Source organism: Aquarana catesbeiana, linkage group LG02, assembly GCF_042186555.1.
Source record: "Aquarana catesbeiana isolate 2022-GZ linkage group LG02, ASM4218655v1, whole genome shotgun sequence".
Lineage (NCBI taxonomy): Eukaryota > Metazoa > Chordata > Amphibia > Anura > Ranidae > Aquarana > Aquarana catesbeiana.
In genome coordinates this window covers 776,930,364-776,952,234 of record NC_133325.1, presented here as the reverse complement: position 1 = coordinate 776,952,234, position 21,871 = coordinate 776,930,364, and the positions used below count along the sequence as shown (strand labels likewise).

General features: G+C 44.8%; 1 protein-coding gene across 1 annotated transcript in view; it reads right to left on the bottom strand.

Moving 5' to 3' along the window:
- LOC141129377 (beta-1,4-galactosyltransferase 4-like) overlaps positions 1-21,369 on the bottom strand; it is a gene marked incomplete in the record, with an annotated part of 270,467 nt that extends 249,098 nt beyond the window's left edge. The window contains 1 exon segment of the mRNA XM_073617385.1: positions 21,238-21,369.
- Between the last annotated feature and the right edge of the window lie 502 nt (positions 21,370-21,871).

The window sequence follows — 21,871 nt, the reverse complement described above, 5'->3', positions numbered from 1 at the left end:
CCTCCCCTTGTACCTCTCTTGGGTCGGGACCCCTTTTTCTTGGTCTCTGGACCTCGTGAAAAACCTGTGGATGACGTAGGTTGGTATTGGATGGAGGATAGTCCTGGAACGACTGTTCATGTCTGAACCCAGGGCTATATCCATAATCGTCCCTATATTCGTCATCCCTGGTATTCCTAAGGGGCAAAAACCTATTATGTGTGGTTAGGGGTGGTTGTTCGTAGTAGTGGGGATTCTGGTAGTGGGTATTTGTGTATGAAGTCTGTCGAGATTGGGGGGCTTCATGTTGTTCTGAATATGGTTCAGGAGGATGCCTCCCACGGCCACGTTGGCCTCTCCCCCCCTGTCTACTTCTAGTAGAGCCCCTACTTCTCTGGTTGGCATAGGGGGTATGGGGGTTGTGGTGATATCTGTTAGTACGTGATGGAGATTCGTACCTAAAGTTGTTATTCCCTCTTGTATCTGCAGGGGTGCCCGGAGGTGATGCACCTGAATTGGCAACTCTAGATGCCGAGGTGCTGGAGGGGGCAGGATGCAGAGGATGCAGAAGTAGTGCTGCTGGAATTGGCAGCATACAACTTCTGCCAACCAAATACATTCCCTGTTTTGTAATCCCCTACATCTCTAGAGTACTTTTTTTGTTTTTTATTCCTCTGTTCTTTATCCTCCTTCTCAAGATGTTTCTGGAGATTAGAGGAAAGAACGGAGTACTCTGAGGAATTTTTATATGTCGAGAGTTTGTCTTTAATCTCCTTGATCTCGCCATCCAACATGGATAGCCTCTGACGTTTCTTGGAAATGAGGACACCAAGGAGATTAATCCCTGCCTCGTTGAAATATTTGTACCAAGATTCTATATCAGGGTCCCCTTGAGGGGGGTGTACATCCCATCGGAGGCTTCTTGGGACCATATGTTCGGAGACATACTGTTCCAAGAACACCATGTCCCATTATAGATGTAGTTCAGAGGACATGATGTTCTTAAGCCTTAGGAATAAACCACCTAATTCGGTATCATTATTGGTAACCACAAAGACTCCGTCCGTGTTAACGGTCCTAGAGGCCCTGTAGTCAAAGACATCCATTATACTGACAAATGAAATGGGTTGCTGCAGAATGTGATATCAAAACACTCAAGAACTAGATATATAGAATAATTCTGTGCTACCCTAAAAAGAAACACAGAAGCAGCCAACACGACCAACAAAGTATAGGATTGCAAAACGACAAAAAAGTGTGGCGCTAAACAATGTCACATATAACTGTAAACCAGTCAATAAGCAATGAGAAGGATCAATTGTGTCTGCTATGAACAGGTAGTCCTCATGTGGACATTACAGATGGGTAGTCCTTATGACAATATGTTGAAAACGAAATAATGAAGAATTATATAGGCATCTCGAATAAAAATCAGCTCACTACCACCGAGAGATGAAGAGGCTTACCAGATGAGGTGGACCCAATGAGGCATACGCCGGATTGGGTCGGACAAGGCTTGGGTGTTGAGTGGCTGTGTATACTCCGAGAAGGATGTGATCTCGTGGATTTGCTGTATTCCTCCAGATAGCACCAGGAACTTGAGAGGTGTACGCAATCTCCCGGATGTGGGAGGTCATGTAGATCTTAAGGAGGTGTTGGGGTGTTCCGTAGGTGAACCCCTCAAAGCAACATTCAACGAACCAAAAAATGATGTGGTAGGATAAGGAAAGAAAAGAAGGGCCACATAGTGTAAATCCAAAAAACAAAAAGTATTTATTTAAAATAAATAGATGTACACTCACATGTAGATCCAAAACATAAAACAGCGCTGTGAGAAAAAGTGGCGACAATGGGGTCCTGCCCGACGCTTTTGTCCTCAAAGACGTCATCTGGGGGGTTTCCCCCACTGTGGCCACCCCGATATATATAAGAAATATGCCTACAATCATGGGAAACAGCTCCACGTATGAAAAATCATCACTTCCGGTATCGGCCAAAATGGCCACCCGGCGTGCGTTCCAGGCGTGCGTGCCACGCCTCCCTTCCATGGTGTATACTAAACCGGAAGTGTAAGAACGATGTAAGACAAAAAAGACAATCAAAATGAAAGTACATGGATGAATCATGTGTGTCAAACTGACACAAAGCCAAATGGTGTGCACGCAGTGGGAAACTGAGTGCAGCGATGTGCGCACGAATGTGTGAAATGCGCCCGGTACTGCGCATGTGCAATGGGTGTAAGGGGGAAAGGTGACGAAGTGCCTCCGGTGTGTGGGCGTGACGGCACCAAATGGTGACGCTGCGAGGAGGAACCAATGAAGTGAGGGGATGGCACAAAGGCACTTATATTGTAATTGTGCAGTGAGGAGAAACGACGCTCCTGCATTAGAAATGTCAGTGAATGTGGCGTAGCCTGAAAAGTCACCATGTGTTAGAGGGGTGACAAAGAATTGCAAAACAAGCTAGAAATCTTACATTTATGTTAAAAAAGGGTGTAAGTGAGATGTCAAATGAGAACGTTTTGCACTTATGGAAATATGATTATTTATATCAATCGCTGGCACAAGGACTAAACCAGCAATTGGTATTAACAACTAAAAAAGTGAATGGTGATCTCCAATATAAGAATAAAGGGGATGGATGTATAAATTTAAAGTGATGAATCTGACAAACACTTGCATGAAAATATGATAAGAAATAAAATGGAGCGGGCTCCCATGAAAAAGTACACAGGATAATAAATCCACATATATAAACATAAGATAAAAATATATGAAAAATAAATATACAGAATACTGAAAAGATTTCACACCAGAAATGTACAAAAGACACTTCCTGTGTATAGTGGATGCACCCTAGAGTGCAGTATTGATATGCATGTGTTCTTCCAGTGTTCTTTCATCATGGAACTATTGGAGTTTGCTATGAAGCGAAGTTATTTCTGGTTTGATCAGCAATATTACCATCAACTGCGTGGCGTGGCCTTGGGTGCCAAATTTGCCCCTAGCCTCGCCAATTTATTTATGGCTAAATGGGAGGAGGATGTCGTCTACACCAATAGGGATCCTTCCCTCACCTTGTGGGCAAGGCATCCCCTTTATTCTTATATTGGAGATCACCATTCACTTTTTTAGTTGTTAATACCTATTGCTGGTTCAGTCCTTGTGCCAGCGATTGATATAAATAATCATTTTTCCATAAGTGCAAAACGTTCTCATTTGACATCACACTTACACCCTTTTTTAACATAAATGTAAGATTTCTAGCTTGTTTTGCAATTCTTTGTCACCCCTCTAACACATGGTGACTTTTCAGGCTACGCCACATTCACTGACATTTCTAATGCAGGAGCGTCGTTTCTCTTCACTGCGCAATTACAATATAAGTGCCTTTGTGCCATCCCCTCACTTCATTGGTTCCTCCTCGCAGCGTCACCATTTGGTGCCGTCACGCCCACACACCGTAGGCACTTCGTCACCTTTCCCCCTTACACCCATTGCACATGCGCAGTACCGGGCGCATTTCACACATTCGTGCGCACATCGCTGCACTCAGTTTCCCACTGCGTGCACACCATTTGGCTTTGTGTCAGTTTGACACACATGATTCATCCATGTACTTTCATTTTGATTGTCTTTTTTGTCTTACATCGTTCTTACACTTCCGGTTTAGTATACACCATGGAAGGGAGGCGTGGCACGCACGCCTGGAACGCACGCCGGGCGGCCATTTTGGCCGATACCGGAAGTGATGATTTTTCATACGTGGAGCTGTTTCCCATGATTGTAGGCATATTTCTTATATATATCGGGGTGGCCACAGTGGGGGAAACCCCCCAGATGACGTCTTTGAGGACGAAACGCATCGGGCAGGACCCCATTGTCGCCACTTTTTCTCACAGCGCTTTTTTATGTTTTGGATCTACATGTGAGTGTACATCTATTTATTTTAAATAAATACTTTTTGTTTTTTGGATTTACACTATGTGGCCCTTCTTTTCTTTCCTTATCCTACCACATCATTTTTTGGTTCGTGGAATGTTGCTTTGAGGGGTTCACCTACGGAACACCCCAACACCTCCTTAAGATCTACATGACCTCCCACATCCGGGAGATTGCGTACACCTCTCAAGTTCCTGGTGCTATCTGGAGGAATACAGAAAATCCACGAGATCACATCCTTCTCGGAGTATACACAGCCACTCATCACCCAAGCCTTGTCCGACCCAATCCGGCATATGCCTCATTGGGTCCACCTCATCTGGTAAGCCTCTTCATCTCTCAGTGGTAGTGAGCTGATTTTTATTCGAGATGTCTATATAATTCTTCATTATTTCGTTTTCAACATATTGTCATAAGGACTACCCATCTGTAATGTCCACATGAGAACTACCTGTTCATGGAAGTGTTTTACTAGCAGGATAACCTGGTAGAAATAGAGGGGGAAAAAAGTCTAAAAAAAAAAAACGAATGCAGCTATCACATCTAAGGGCTGCTAAATTGTAATATATTACATTTTTTGTTTTTGGATTTAGATACATTTTGAGTTTTTTCTATGTCTGTGTATATAAGGGCACAGACCAGTAAAAACATTTCCCTCTCTCTGGAGCAGGGGAAGGCTAGAACCCCTGTCACCTCAACAAGGACCGTGGGGGCAATAAAAACCTGACGGAGGTTCTAAATCTTTGCTGGCTGGAGTTATACATTATTATTATTATACAGGACTTATATAGCGCAGTTTGCGCAGCGCTTTACAACATGAGGGCAGACAGTACAGTTACAATACAAGAGGGATCAGCGGCCCTGCCCGATAAAGCTTACAATCTAGGAGGGAGGGTCAAGTGATACAAAAGGTAATCGCTGTGGGGAGGAGGTGATAGAGAAAATTTAAGTACAATTGTTAGGTTGTGGGGGGGGGGGGGCAGAATAGGCTTTTTAGAAGAGATGGGTTATCAGGGATCGTCTAAAAGCAAACAGAGTAGGAGATAATCAAACAGATTGGGGTAGGGAGCTCCATAGGATAGTAGAGGCTCAGGAAAAGTCCTGAAGGCGAGAGTGACAAGGGAGCTCGAGAGCAGGAGGTCTTGGGAGGAACGAAAAGGGCGGTTTGGTCGGTATTTTGAGACTAGGCTAGTGATGTAGCTGGGGGCAGAGTTGTGGATGGCTTTGTAAATGATTGTTATCATTTTGAATTTAATTTAGTTGGGTGAGTGGGAGCCAGTGGAGGGATTGACAGTGAGGAGTAGCTGACACAGAGCGATTGGTAAGGTGGATGAGTCTGGCAGCAGCATTCATAATGGACTGAAGGGGTGATAGACTATGTAGAGGTAATCCATTGAGGAGGGAGTTACAGTAGTCGAGGCGAGAGATGACCATGAAGTGAATTAGGAGCTTTGTGGTGTCATTGGTTAGAAAGGGGCGTATTTTGGAGATGTTGCAGAGATTTCGGCGGCAAGATTTGGACAGTGATTGGATGTGGGGCCGGAAGGATAGTTCGGAGTCTAGGATTACACCCAGAACCTTGGCATGCGGGGATGGGCAGATAGTCGTGCCATCGATCTTGACAGAGAGATCAGGGGAAGGGGCATGTGGGCAGGGCCGTCTTTAACGCAGGGCAAAAGGGGCAGCTGCCCTGGGCCCTGTCATTGCTGTGGGGCCCAAAGCAGCTGCCACTTAAGCCCTGCGCTGCCCGCAGTTTTTGCAGAGTAGCGGGGGGAGCCGATCCCCCCTGCTCTCCCAAGCGGCTACATTCATTATACAGGAGAGCGGGACAGCTGCGGGCTTCATGTGTTTGAGCCCGCTCGTCCCGCTTCTCCCTCTGTCAGGAGCTGCGGACCCTAGTAAATGACAGTGCGAGAGCGGCGCTCTGTGTTCCTCCCGCCCCCACCCCCGCCTGGCAGACCTGTGTAGCACACAGCCGAGTGAAGTTTTCTGGCTGTGTGCTGGGTCTGATAGGCTGGGACTGTGTTCGTTGCACCGCCGTGTGACCAGGTAAGAAAGAACAAGGTGGAGAGAAGGGGAAGAGGATTCATTTGTGCAGACTGCAGAGAATTGCTGGTACAGAGGTGGACATGGGGGGTACAGAAGTGAGAAAACATGGGGGGTACAGAAGTGGACATGGGGGGTACAGAGATGAACATGGGGGGTACAGAGGTGGACATGGGGGGGTACAGAGATGGACATGGGGGTACAGAGGTGGACATGGGGGGTACAGAAGTGAGAAGACATAGTAGGTACAGAGGTGGACATGGGGGGTACAGAGATGGACATGGGGGGGTACAGAGATGGACATGGGGGGGTACAGAGATGGACATGGGGGGGTACAGAGGTGGACATGGGGGTACAGAGGTGGACATGGGGGGGTACAGAGATGGACATGGGGGGGTACAGAGATGGACATGGGGGTACAGAGGTGGACATGGGGGGGTACAGAGATGGACATGGGGGGTACAGAGATGGACATGGGGGTACAGAGATGGACATGGGGGGTACAGAGATGGACATGGGGGTACGGAGGTGAACAGAGGCGGTGGGGGGGTACAGAGGTGAACATGGATGGGGGGTACTACAGAGGTGGATAGGGGGTACAAAGATGGACATTGGGGGGGGGTACAGAGGTGGACGGAAAGATATAGAAGTGAACGTGGATGGGGGTACAGAGCTGAACACAGAGGTGGATGTGGGGTACAAAGGTGGACGGAAAGATATAGAGGTGGACATGGGGGGGGTACAGAGGTGGATGGGGGATACAGAAGTGAGCTGTGGATGGGGGGGGGCAGAGGTAGACAGGGGATACAGAAGTGAGCTGTGGATGGGGGGGCAGAGGTAGACAGGGGATACAGAAGTGAGCTGTGGATGGGGGGGGCAGAGGTAGACAGGGGATACAGAAGTGAGCTGTGGATGGGGGGGGCAGAGGTAGACAGGGGATACAGAAGTGAGCTGTGGATGGGGGGGGCAGAGGTAGACAGGGGATACAGAAGTGAGCTGTGGATGGGGGGGCAGAGGTAGACAGGGGATACAGAAGTGAGCTGTGGATGGGGGGGCAGAGGTAGACAGGGGATACAGAAGTGAGCTGTGGATGGGGGGGCAGAGGTAGACAGGGGATACAGAAGTGAGCTGTGGATGGGGGGGGCAGAGGTAGACAGGGGATACAGAAGTGAGCTGTGGATGGGGGGGCAGAGGTAGACAGGGGATACAGAAGTGAGCTGTGGATGGGGGGGCAGAGGTAGACAGGGGATACAGAAGTGAGCTGTGGATGGGGGGGGCAGAGGTAGACAGGGGATACAGAAGTGAGCTGTGGATGGGGGGGCAGAGGTAGACAGGGGATACAGAAGTGAGCTGTGGATGGGGGGGGCAGAGGTAGACAGGGGATACAGAAGTGAGCTGTGGATGGGGGGGGCAGAGGTAGACAGGGGATACAGAAGTGAGCTGTGGATAGAGGGGTACAGAGGTGAGCTGTATAGGGGGGGGACAGAGATAGACAGGGAATACAGAAGTGAGCTGTGGATGAGGAAGCAGAGGTAAGCAAAGTGATGTGCAGAGGTGACCAATAGATGGTAACTTTGCGGGAGGGAGGAGGATATGCAAGTACTACCCCTTGTGCTGATTTTTTTCTGTGCCCTGTATGATACAAACACCTCAAAGTACACCCCCCCAATCCCTGTGTGTCATCCTGGACTCCTATCTCCCCCCTTCCCCCATTATCTTGAACTCCCCCATCTCTCCCCCCCCAATCATCCTGGACTCCCATATCCCCCCCCCACCCATCACCCTGGACTTCTCTATCTCTTCTCCCCATCATTATTATTATTATACAGGATTTATATAGCGCCAACAGTTTGTGCAGTGCTTTACAACATGAGGGCAGACAGTACAAGTAGAATACAATGCAATACATAAGTTTACGTGTTTGTTTTGTTTTTTCGAATGTTGGGGTGGAGAGACAATTTGCATGGGGGGGGCCCAAGAATTTTTTTTGCCCAGGGCCCAATCAATAGTAAAGACGGCCCTGCATGTGGGAGAGGGATAATTATGAGCTCGGTTTTGGATAGGTTGAGTTTGAGGCTGATATGTCTGTTCCTAAATTAGTGATACGTGAGGAGACTGTAGGCGTGAGCCCCTCATACAATTTAAAGGCTGGATGGTGTGTCTGTATCTTCAGACTGCATGAGAATGCCAGGATCACATGCTCTGGGGCTAAACGCCCCAGTGTACATGAGGTCTAAGTACCACAATTAATAGTTTTGTCTTTTGTTCTTCCTATATGACTTTGTACTGTTCCTGTGTCCTGTAATACATGAAATTATGGCTTACAAGATCCACTGACAGGTTCCTGGACACCAGATATCTAAGAAGACACAAGCTTTTTAAGAGCTGGCAGCAGGTGCACCACGAGAACACGATCAGCCAGCATGCCAGGTATTCAGTGGTAATAAAGTCACAGGACTGGATAATTGTCCTCTCTCTTTTATATTTTGAAACATTAGAAATATAGGAAATGCCAATGATTCACATTTAATTTTGGCCTGCTGCATTTACCAAATCCTACTTGTGACATAACGATTTCTACATATACACTCTATTACCAAAAGTATTGAGACACCGGAATTTACACGCACATGAACTTTAATATAAGGTGACCAAATTTTTAAAATTAAATCCGGGGACATTTTTTTTTTTTTTTTTTTATTGGCAAATGGTAAACTATTTTATAAGCATATTTTCCTCAAATTATATATACAGTGTATGTGGTATGTGCTTATGGAATGATTGTATGATATATACGTTATTTCTCACATTTTGTCAATGAGATAAAAAAAAAAAAGATACTTCATAGAATTTTTTGAGATATGACTACCAAATGTTATGAAGATAAGAGAAAGAAAAAACAGAGTGCAGAGTTCAGGAGCGTGTTACATGAAGAATGCAGGGCGCAGGAGTGCACTACATAAAGAATGCAGGACTCAGGAGTGCCATACTTAAAGAAGGCAGGGCGCAGGAGTGCGCTACATAAAGAATGCAAGGTTTAGGAGTGCGCTACATAAAGAATGCAAGGTTTAGGAGTGCGCTACATAAAGAATGCAGGGCGCAGGAGTGCGCTACATAAAGGATGCAGGGCGCAAGAGTGTGCTACATAAAGAATGCAGGGCTCAGAAGTGCCCTACTTAAAGAATGCAGGGCGCAGGAGTGCGCTACATAAAGAATGCAGGGCGCAGAAGTGTGCTACATAAAGAATGCAGGGCCCAGAAGTGCCCTACTTAAAGAATGCAGGGCGCAGGAGTGCACTACATAAAGAATGCAGGGCTCAGAAGTACCCTACTTAAAGAATGCAAGGCTCAGGAGTGCGCTACATAAATAATGCAGGGCTCAAAAGTGCGCTACATAAAGAATGCAGAAATGGAGGAACCCCCTAGGGGTGGGACTTTCAAGGCACTACCACAACGATATATATATATATAAGTAAAAATGTATAAAGTTTATTGTACACATGAGAAACACATGAGAAAGGATGCATAGTGTGGTACAAACGTTTAGCAAAATGACATGGTACACAATCCTAAATCCAACGACGTTTCAGAGATAAACTGTAGTCTCCTTCATCAGGGGTTTTCACAGGAAGTACAGTGTCTATGAGATTTGAATACACAGTAATCAGCCAATAGGTCCTAACACATAGTGCTACATATTTATTGAAAAAAAAAAAAAAAAAAAACAGTCATGGCAATACTTACATCATAATAGCTAAGGAAGTACATTTACGCATCCAAAAAATCTTAAAAATTGAGGAATACTGGCATGTCTTATATATATAAGACAGGGGACATACGGCTGTGCAAACTGGTATATCACCAAAAGATGACCATTAATATACAAAAAAGAAAAAAGGAAAGAAAAAAAATATATAAATAATGTGGTTTACCCAAATAGCTAAAGTTCCAATCACAGACTTCTCCAAGGAGCGTCATGCCCCTGACCCTACATGACCTGCTGTGACTGAAAGGTATAAAATAGAAATCCCAACCCCCAGCTGATCCGTGTAATGCCGAACAGCTGGGTGTTGTCTGCTCTCGACCAAACCTCCATGGGCTGGGCCCCTGAGTCGTCACTGCACCGCACCTCCACACAGCGCAGGCGACGCCGCGCACATGGACAGCACGGGGAACAAGCAGGCCGAACGGCGCATGCGTGCCGACATCATGTGGGAGCGCCGTGGATGGGCACGAAGCAGCGACTTCCCACCGGTGCGGCGAGATTATCTCATGACGAGAGCCGCCATGGATACCAAAATGAGGGGGTGTCCGCAAAGGAGTGGCGGAACCCACATCCCTGGAAGCCTCAAAGAGGCTATCTTGCCGCGCCGGGTGCAAATGAAACAGGTGCCAAAGTATGACAAGGCCTACTGAAAGAAAAAAGAAACAGCAATGGTGCTTCAAAATAAAAGAATAGATATGGGGAAAAGTAAAAAATAAAGAATGAAAAAGTCCCACATATCGAGCAGCCAATTAGGCCTAGTAAATGGTACTTTGTACCAATTGGAGGGGATAGGCAGGAGACCCCACGCCAAGGTCCTCACAATATTTGAGCACAAAAACAACAAAGAAAAGGGGAATGAGAACCAAGAGGGACAAGCCAGATGGTAAAGGCTAATATTGTACAAGCATCACAAGACTGGGATATATAAACAGATAAAATGATAAAATGAAGATAGTCAATGGGAATCAGGAGGGGAAAGGTGACTATACACAAGGAATAAAAAGGCGTACCAGAACCAACACATTACAGGGGGAGGAAGAGAAGGGAGACATAGACCTGGTATGTTCAGTTATTTCTCCATTCCTCCCGAATTAAAGCCCTCCAAAAAGGGTCTAAAGCAAACTGCATCGTTTAACCCCGGGGGGGGGGGGCTGGTGGTGTGGACTGTGGTGGCAATAAAAACCTGACGGAGGTTCTAAATCTTTGCTGGCTGGAGTTATACATTATTATTATTATACAGGACTTATATAGCGCAGTTTGCGCAACGCTTTACAACATGAGGGCAGACAGTACAGTTACAATACAATTCAATACAGGAGGGATCAGAGGGCCCTGCCCGATAAAGATTACGATCTCAGAGGGAGGGTCAAGTGATACAAAAGGTAATAGCTGTGGGGGAGGAGGTGATAGAGAAAATTAAAGTACAATTATTAGGTGGGGGGCAGAATAGGCTTTTTAGAAGAGATGGGTTTTCAGGGATCGTCTAAAAGCAAACAGAGTAGGAGATAATCAAACAGATTGGGGTAGGGAGTTCCATAGGGTAGGAGAGGCTCGGGAAAAGTCCTGAAGGTGAGAGTGACAAGGGAGCTCGAGAGCAGGAGGTCTTGGGAGGAACGAAGAGAATGGTTTGGTTGGTATTTTGAGACCAGGCTAGTGATGTAGCTGAGGGCAGAGTTGTGGATGGCTTTGTAAATTATTGTTAGCATTTTGAATTTAATTAGTTGGATGAGATGACCATGAAGTGAATTAGGAGCTTTGTGGTGTCATTGGTTAGAAAGGGGCGTATTTTGGAGATGTTGCGCAGGCTAAGGCGGCAAGATTTGGACAGTGATTGGATGTGGGGCCGGAAGGATAGTTCGGAGTCTAGGATTACACCTAGGACCTTGGCATGCGGGAATGGGCAGATAGTTGTGCCATCGATCTTGACAGAGAGATCAGGGGAAGGGGCATGTGGGAGAGGGATAATTATGAGCTCGGTTTTGGATAGGTTGAGTTTGAGGCTGATATGTCTGTTCCTAAATTAGTGATATGTGAGGAGACTGTAGGAGTGAGCCCCTCATACAATTTAAAGGCTGCCGGTAGCGGAGCTGGATGGTGTGTGTGTATCTTCGGACTGCATGAGAATGCCAGGATCACATGCTCTGGGGCTAAACGCCCCAGTGTACATGAGGTCTAAGTACCACAATTAATAGTTTTGTCTTTTGTTCTTCCTATATGACTTTGTACTGTTCCTGTGTCCTGTAATACATGAAATTATGGCTTACAAGATCCACTGACAGGTTCCTGGACACCAGATATCTAAGAAGACACAAGTCTTTTAAGAGCTGGCAGCAGGTGCACCACGAGAACACGATCAGCCAGCATGCCAGGTATTCAGTGGTAATAAAGTCACAGGACTGGATAATTGTCCTCTCTCTTTTATATTTTGAAACACTAGAAATATAGGAAATGCCAATGATCCACATTTAATTTTGGCCTGCTGCATTTACCAAATTCTACTTGTGACATAACGATTTCTACATATACACTCTATTACCAAAAGTATTGAGACGCCGGAATTTACACGCACATGAACTTTAATATAAGGTGACCAGATTTTTAAAATTAAATCCGGGGACATTTTTTTTTTTATTGGCAAATGGTAAACTATTTTATAAGCATATTTTCCTCAAATTATATATACAGTGTATGTGGTATGTGTTTATGGAATGATTGTATGATATATAAGTTATTTCTCACATTTCATCAACGAGATAAAAAAAAAAGATACTTCATAGAATTTACTTCATAGAAGATACTTCATAGAAGCCTCGTTTTGGATTTTAGGTGTTTACATGTTTAAAACAGTTTTTTTGCTAGAAAATTACTTAGAACCCCCAAACATTATATATGTTTTTTTACTAACACCATAGAGAATAAAATGGCGGTCGTTGCAATACTTTTTTTTTGCACCGTATTTGCGCAGCGGGCTTAAAAGCGCACTTTTTTTGGAAAAATTCCCAATTTTATTTATATTGTGAAAGATAATGTTACGCCGAGTAAATTGATACCCAACGTGTCACGCTTCACAATTGCGCCCGCTCGTGGAATGGCGACAAACTTTTACCCTCAAAAATCTCCATAGGCGACGTTTAAAAAAATTCTACAGGTTGCATGTTTTGTGTTACAGAGGAGGTCTAGGTCTAGAATTATCGCTCTTGCTCTACCGGTTGCGGCGATACCTCACATGTGTGGTTTGACCACCGTTTTCACATGCGGGCGCTACTCGCGTATGTGTTCGCTTCTGCGCGCGAACTCGTCGGGACGGGGGGTTTTTTAAATTTTTTTTTTTAATTTTTATTATTTATTTTACATTATTTTATTTATTTTACACCGTTTAAAAAAAAAAAAAATTGTGTCACTTTTATTCATATTACAAGGAATGTAAACATCCCTTGTAATAGAAAAAAGCATGACAGGACCTCTTAAATATGAGATCTGGGGTCAAAAAGACCTCAGATCTCATATTTACACTAAAATGCAATAAAAAAAAAAAAAAAAAAGTCATTTTAAAAAATGGCATTGAAAAAAATATGCCTTTGACAGCAGTGTCATGGAGACTAGTGGGCGCCATCTTAGCCTCACTCGTCTCCCTCCGGGCACAGGAGGGAGACGGACGCGATCGCCTCTGCCGCTACTGACGGCTCCGGTAAGTGGCGGAGGGGGGTCTCCTCTCCCGCCACTGATAAAAGTGATCTCGGGGTGAATCCGCCGCAGGGATCACTTTTATCAGAAAGAGGATCGCCGCACGAAAACGGGGATACCGGTGTTATGGCAGCTAGCTGCTGCCATAACAACGATATCCCCCTTCAAAGTTTGGACGTACTTCAGCGTGTGGCGGTCCGGAAGTGGATAAGATGACCAGATTTTTAAAATGAAATCTGGGTACATTTTTTTTTGTCTTAAAGAAGACAGGGCTCAGAAGTGCCCTACTAAAAGAATGCAAGGCTCAGGAGTGCCCTACATAAAGAATGCAAGGCTCAGGAGTGCACTACATAAAGAATGCAGGGCTCAGGGGTGCGCTACATAAAGAATGCAAGGCTCAGGAGTGCGCTACATAAAGAAGACAGGGCTCAGAAGTGCCCTACTAAAAGAATGCAAGGCTCAGGGGTGCGCTACATAAAGAATGCAAGGCTCAGGAGTGCGCTACATAAAGAATGCAAGGCTCAGAAGTGCGCTACATGAAGAATGCAGGGCTCAGAAATGCCCTACTTAAATTATGCAAGACTCAGGAGTGTGCTACATAAAGAATGCAGGGCTCAGGAGTGCGCTACATAAAGAATGTAGGGCTCAGGAGTGAACTACATAAAGAACGCAGGGCCCAGGAGTGCGCTACATAAAGAATGCAAGGCTCTGGAGTGAGCTACATAAAGAATGCAAGGCTCAGCAGTGTGCTACATAAAGACTGCAGAGCTCAGCTGTGCCATCTCTGCAGCCTCACCAGTTCCCATGAATGCAGCCTGACCAGTGCCCAGCAGTGCAGCCTGACCAGTGTCCATCTATGCAGCCTCACCAGTGCCCAGCAATGCAGCCTTACCAGTGCCCAGCATTGCAGCCTTACCAGTGCCCAGCAATGCAACCTTACCAATGCTCATCTATGCAGCCTCACCAGTGCCCAGCAATGCAGCCTCACCAGTGCCCTTCAATGCAGCCTGACCAGTGCCCAGCAATGCAGCCTCACCAGTGTCCATCTATGCAGCCTCACCAGTGCCCATCAATGCAGCCTCACCAGTGCCCACCTATGCAGCCTCACCAGTGCCCACCTATGCAGCCTCACCAGTGCCCACCTATGCAGCCTCACCAGTGCTCATCAATACTGTAGCTGCTGACTTTTAATATAAGGACACTTATGTCAGCACCCCAGCCAATTCATTCATTGGCTGTGGGATCGGGCGCTGGCATCTTCACTAAGGGAAACAGGAAGTTTCTACTACTGTGCATGCATGAGTCACGCTGCGCTATCTGAATGGTCCTGATGTCTTCTGGGACCTCTGTGTGTCTCCCAGAAGGCAGCAGGGGGGGAAGGAGGAGGGGCTGGAAATTTCATACATCGCCGCGGTGGCGATCTTACTGAGAAGTGGAAGCGGGTACCTGGTTTTGACATGCTTTTGGGATAGTTCAAATGTGCTTTTGCAAAATTTACCCGGGCTTGGATATTTTTCTTGGTAAGAAAAGGCTTCTGTCTTGCCATTCTACCCCATAGACCAGACATATGAAGAATACGGGAGATTGTTGTCACATGTACCACACAGCCAGTACTTGCCAGATATTCCTGCAGCTTCTTAAATGTTGCTGTAGGCCTCTTGGCAGCCTCCCTGACCAGTTTTCTTCTCGTCTTTTAATCAATTTTGGAGGGACGTCCAGTTTTTGGTAATCTCATTGTTGTGCCATATTTTCTCCACTTGATGATGACTGACTTCACTGTGTTCCATGGTACATATAATGCCATGGAAATTCTTTTGTACCCTTCGCCTGACTGGTACGTTTTAACAATGAGTTCCCTATGATGCTTTGGAAGCTTTCTGCGGACCATGGCTTTTGCTGTAGGATGCGACTAAGAAAATGTCAGGAAAGACCTACTAGAACAGCTGAACTTTATTTGGGGTTAATCAGAGGCACTTTACATAGCTACATAGTAGGTAAGGTTGAATAAGGACAACAGTCCATCCAGTTCAACCTGTGTAGGTGTTACAGTATGCGTGTCAGCGTCGATAATCATTTCTCATATCCCTGTATATTGTGTTCTTTAAGATGCACATCCAAGAGTCTTTTAAAAAATATCAATACTCCCACCGATTGTGGAAGAGAGTTCCACAATCTTATTGCCCTGACAGTGAAAAACCCCCTACGCTGCTTTAGATTAAACCGTGTCTCCTCCAATCTCATTGTGTGTCCCCATGTCCTCTTACACTCCTTGAGACTGAATAGTTTATTTCCTATGCTGGGATCACCATTGAGCTATTTGTAAATCGCTATCATGTTCCTTCTCAAGCTTCTTTTCTCCAGCGAGAATACATTTAGTGCTTGTAATGCTCCTCGTAATTGAGGTCCTCCATCCCCTTATTAGTTTTGTTGCCCTTCTTTGGACTCTATCCAGCACATCCCTTCTGAGAACTGGATGGAATACTCCCAATGTGGCCGGACCAGGTTTTTATAAAGTGTCAGGATTATCGTTCTATTTCTGGAGTATATCCCCTTTTTTTTGCATGCTAATATTCTGCCCGCTTCCGCTTTGGTCGGTGCAGCTTGACACTGAATGCTATTGCACAGTCTATCAATTTCACTATAAGACCCCCAGATCTTTCTCCATCCTTGATTCCCCCAGCGGTTTTCCCCCAGTGAGTAGTTTGTACCCCCAGGTGCATTACCTTACATTTCTCCACATTAAACCTCATCTGCCATGTAGTTGCCCACTCCATTATTTTGTTCAGGTCTTTCTGTAAAATTTCTATATCCTGATGTGAAGTTATTGCCCTGCTTGTTTTTGAGATTGAGATTGAGCTATTTATCCCATCGTCTATATCATTTATGAATAAATTAAACAGAATTGGTCCCAAGACAGAACCTTGGGGTACCCCACTTACCACTCCACACCAGTCTGAAATTACAGCCAGGTCCATAAATATTGGGACATCGACACAATTCTAATCTTTTTGGCTCTATACACCACAATGGATTTGAAAAGAAACGAACAAGGTGTGCTTTAACTGCAGCCTTTCAGCTTTAATTTGAGGGTATTTACATCCAAATCAGGTGAATGGTGTAGGAATTACAAAAGTGTGTATATGTGCCTCCCACTTTTTTAAGGGACCAAAAGTAATGGGACAGATTAACAATCATCCATCAAACTTTCACTTTTTTATACTTGGTTGCAAATCCTTTGCAGTCAATTACAGCCTGAAGTCTGGAGCACATAGACATCACCAGACATTGGGTTTCATCCTTGGTGATGCTCTGCCTGGCCTCTACTGCAACTGTCTTCAGTTCCTGCTTGTTCTTGGGGCATTTTCCCTTCAGTTCTGTCTTCAGCAAGTGAAATGCATGCTCAATCGGATTCAGGTCAGGTGATTGACTTGGCCATTGCATAACATTCCACTTCTTGCCCTTAAAAAACTCTTTGGTTGCTTTCGCAGTATGCTTCGGGTCATTGTCCATCTGCACTGTGAAGCGCCTTCCAATGAGTTCTGAAGCATTTAGCTGAATATGAGCCGATAATATTGCCCGAAACACTTCAGAATTCATCCTGCTGCTTTTGTCAGCAGTCACATCATCAATAAATACAAGAGAACCAGTTCCATTGGCAGCCATACATGCCCACGCCATGACACTACCACCACCATGCTTCACTGATGAGGTGGTATGCTTTGGATCATGAGCAGTTCCTTTCCTTCTCCATACTCTTCTCTTCCCATCACTCTGGTACAAGTTGATCTTGGTCTCATCTGTCCATAGGATGTTGTTCCAGAACTGTGAAGGCTTTTTTAGATGTTGTTTGGCAAACTCTAATCTGGCCTTCCTGTTTTTGAGGCTCACCAATGGTTTACATCTTGTGGTGAACCCTCTGTATTCACTCTGGTGAAGTCTTCTCTTGATTGTTGACTTTGACACACATACACCTACCTCTTGGAGAGTGTTCTTGATCTGGCCAACTGTTGTGAGGGGTGTTTTCTTCACCAGGGAAAGAATTCTTCGGGCATCCACCACGGTTGTTTTCCGTGGTCTTCAGGGTCTTTTGGTGTTGCTGAGCTCACCGGTGCGTTCTTTCTTTTTAAGGATGTTCCAAACAGTTGATTTGGCCACACCTAATATTTTTGCTATCTCTCTGATGGGTTTGTTTTGTTTTTTCAGCCTAATGATGGCTTGCTTCACTGATAGTGACAGCTCTTTGAATCTCATATTGAGAGTTGACAGCAACAGTTTCCAAATGCAAATAGCACACTTGAAATGAACTCTGGACCTTTTATCTGCTCCTTGTAAATGGGATAATGAGGGAATAACACACACCTGGCCATGGAACAGCTGAGCAGCCAAATGTCCCATTACTTTTGGTCCCTTAAAAAGTGGGAGGCACATATACAAACTGTGGTAATTCCTACACCGTTCACCTGATTTGGATGTAAATACCCTAAAATTAAGGCTGAAAGTCTGCAGTTAAAGCGCATCTTGTTTGTTTCATTTCAAATCCATTGTGGTGGTATATAGAGCCAAAAAGATTAGAATTGTGTCAATGTCTCAATATTTATGGACCTGACTGTAAACCATCTAAACATCAGTGCCCTGATTACAGTAAAGCTCCCCAGTGCCACCAATCAGTGCCCATCAGTGCTACCAATCTGTGCCCATTAGTGATGCCAGTCAGTGCTGCCTTTCAGTACCCATCAGTGCTGCCCATCAGTGCCTTTCATCAGTGCCACCTATCAGTGCCCAGCACTGCTGCCTATCAGTGCCACCCATCAGTGCTCATCAGTGAGGCATATCAGTGCCACCTATAAGTGCCCATCAGCGCAGCATATTAGTGCGTCCTCACCAGTGCCACCTAATTAGTGCCCATCAGTGATGCCAGTCAGTGCTGCCTTTCAGTACCCATCAGTGCTGCCCATCAATGCCCATCAGTGCCTTTCATCAGTGCCACCTATCAGTGCCCACTAGTGCTGCCTATCAGTGCCACCCATCAGTGCTGCCAATCAGTGCCACCTAGCAGTGCCCATCAGCGCGGCATATTAGTGCACATTGGTGCCCATCAGTGCAGCCCCATCAGCGCATATCAGTGAAGGAGAAAAATTACTTATTTACAAAATTTGCTAACAGAAACTAAGAAAAACTTTTTTTTTCAAACATTTTGAACCCATCAGTGATTAAATACCACCAAAAAAAGCTCTATTTGTGTGAAGAAAATGATAACAAAATTTCATATAGGTACAGTGTTACGTGACTGCGCAATTGTCATTCAAAGTGCCACAGCGCTGAAAGCTGAAAGATGGTCTGGGCAGGAAGGGGGTGAAAGGGCCCGGTATTGAAGTGTTTAACATGAGTTTGAATGTGATTGCTTAATTCTGAACACAGCGACACCCCCAGTTATAAGAGGGTGTGCACACTTATGCAACCACTCTGTGTTTTAGACGAATAATTAAAGCCGCTGGCATAAGTCCGAAAAAAAAGAGAGGAATCCACTAAATAAATGAGTACACCACGCAGATCCTGCAGCTCTGCCTAATGAGGTGGAAACAACCGCCAGCGCTGGCAACAAAATAAAACCAACAATAGCGCCCCGACCCAGTGCAATGCAGCTACTTGAATCAAATAAAAAACAATCATTAAATGCCTTCACCATTGTGTAGAATCAACAGAGCTTATCGGTGGCCTCTGTATGAAGTTGAGGATCCCGCTCACCACAGCCAGCAGCACCTGGCGGCATTCAGGTATGCCGGGTTCAGCAAGAAGAAGAAGAAGGACCTGCTGTGGAGCGGGGCGCCGTCCTGACTGGAAGAACACAATAATCGCAAGCTAGAAATCCCACATGCCGGCTGTAACGATCAGCCTGCGCATACATAGATCAAAACTCAGCCGGATAGATCAAAATTTCAACCATCTATGACCGGCTTAAGTGATGGGCATGCAGAGATAAAATGCTGTGCGATCCGGGTGCAGCGCGATTCAAAAAGAAGGGGCTGAAAAAGCGCCGGACCGCACCAAAAGTATTCACGTGCATTACTTTAGAAAATCGCACAGGAACCAGATTGCATGGTACGACCGCACCATGTGACCCGGCCTTTGCAACCTCGTTTTGAGGGGTCATGAAGGCTCGGTTCACATATATGCGGTGCGGGAAAAGCAGCGAAATCCTGTGCGTTTCCCACGCCACACTGAAATCACACAACTTTCATGCAAACCGCAAGGGGGTGTCAATGTTAATGACACTCCCAAAATGGTACATGTGAACACCCTGTGATCCAATAAATTAAAAAAAAGGGTCCGGCACCTTTTTTTGTGCGACTTTGGTGCGATTTTGAGCCATAGAGATCATTGGCTCAAATCGCACTGCACAGATATCGCATGTGATGTGAATGGAAATGTGGCGCGGTTCCTATCTGAATCACATGCGGTGATTTGCACTGCATATATACAATATACATATATATATATATATATATATATATATATACATACACACACACATATAATATATATATAGATATAGATATAGATATAGATATATCTATATCTATATATAGATATAGATATATCTATATCTATATAGATATAGATATATCTATATCTATATAGATATATATCTAGATCCATATATATATATATAGATATATCTATATATATAGAGATATAGATATAGATATAAATCTATATCTATATCTATCTATATCTATCTATCGATAGATAGATAGATAGATAGATAGATAGATAGATAGATAGATAGATAGATAGATAGATAGATAGATAGATAGATAGATAGATAGATAGATAGATAGATAGATAGATAGATAGATCTAGATAGATAGATAAAAACGTATTTATTTTATTTATTTATTTATTTTATTTATTTTTATTATATATTTTTTTTACTTTCTGCTATAAAGCATATCCAAAAAAAATAAAAATCGAATTTCTTCATAAATGTTCGCTAAAATGTATTCTGCTACATGTTTTTAAATTTTAAAAAATCCCAATAAGTGTATATTGATTGGTTTGTGTGAAAGTTATAGTGTCTACAAACTATGGGATATATATACTGGACTTTTTATTTGTAATATAAATTATATATAGCAATGGTGGTGATCAGCGTGTTTTAATGGGACTGCGATAGTGTGGTGGTCAATGACGCTTGGGGGGGGATCTGACTAACTGCCACTGACATCACCAGTGACATTATGCCCCCCCTCCCCCTCGTTTACACTGAATCCGACTTTGAAATCAAGTGAAGTCGCACCACACGGCCTGTCAAACACCCTCTGAAAAGCAATGTACGGCAGATCGCTCTTCAGTGGGTAACGCTAATGTAGACAAGCCCTCAGAGGGGATTTTCCCCACATTGATAAGGAATCTTCTTTACTACTTGTTGCATCTACAAGACAGGAAGTGAAGGGAAATCTCCCTAATGAGACACAGAGGGGGAAAAAAAAAGAAAAAACTATTGATAGCCACCCTCCCCAAAAATAGTATTGGATTGGATTATACTTTAACTATCATACACATTATTGTATGGATTTCTTTGGTGGTTATAAGCAGTACTGGATAGAACCCATTCTAAGAACATTCGATCAGAAGAGAAAATACCCCAAAATTAGATTTTTGTCCCAAGCCCTAAAATTAAGCAGCGATTGCAGATTAATTCACGCACAACGAATATACTCGCCGAATAGCGATGCAACTTTATTTTTATAAATACACCCCTGTAAAGGCTTCACAGTAGATAAATATGGCGGCTTGAAAGGGTCTCCACTCACCTGCCAATTGTCATCCTTCCAAGCAGCGGATTTGGTGCTCCCCTCGGGGACAATCGGGCCTCTGTGCGGCGACTTTTCTGGCAGCTCAGAATAAATAGTGAACATCCCTGTGTGCAGAGCGAGCGAGGACTGTGTGTGAGGAGTGACACTCCTCTGATCCTCCTCCTCCTCCTCTCCCTATGTACACAGGGCAGCCTCTGTGCCATGTGGCAGACAGCCTGGGTCGCTGCCTTACCACACAGGCACAGCAGAGGGGATGCTGGCTGCACAATTGGGGGGACGTTGTGATGTACGCAAGGATGACGACACGGAGTGTGTGTGCGATATAAGACGCCACATTCCACGTGCCTGTCCCCGCCTGACTGCAGCTTACAGTTATTTCCACCAGCTGTTGTGAATTGGGAACCCTATGTGTGATACCCCATGTGGAGTCATTATTTTTATTTATTTTTTTGTGCGCTCTAAGCTTTAAATCTATCTGCGTCTGTCCGTTTTTTCATTCATTTTTCTAACCACTATATACATTTTTCACAAAAGGTGTTGAAATCTTCTAGAAATGTTCCCAAGCTCCATGATCCCACCTGCCAGCCCGGACTTTGGCTTGGCACGGCTGTGTCGGCAGGTTGATGGGAAGAGATACCA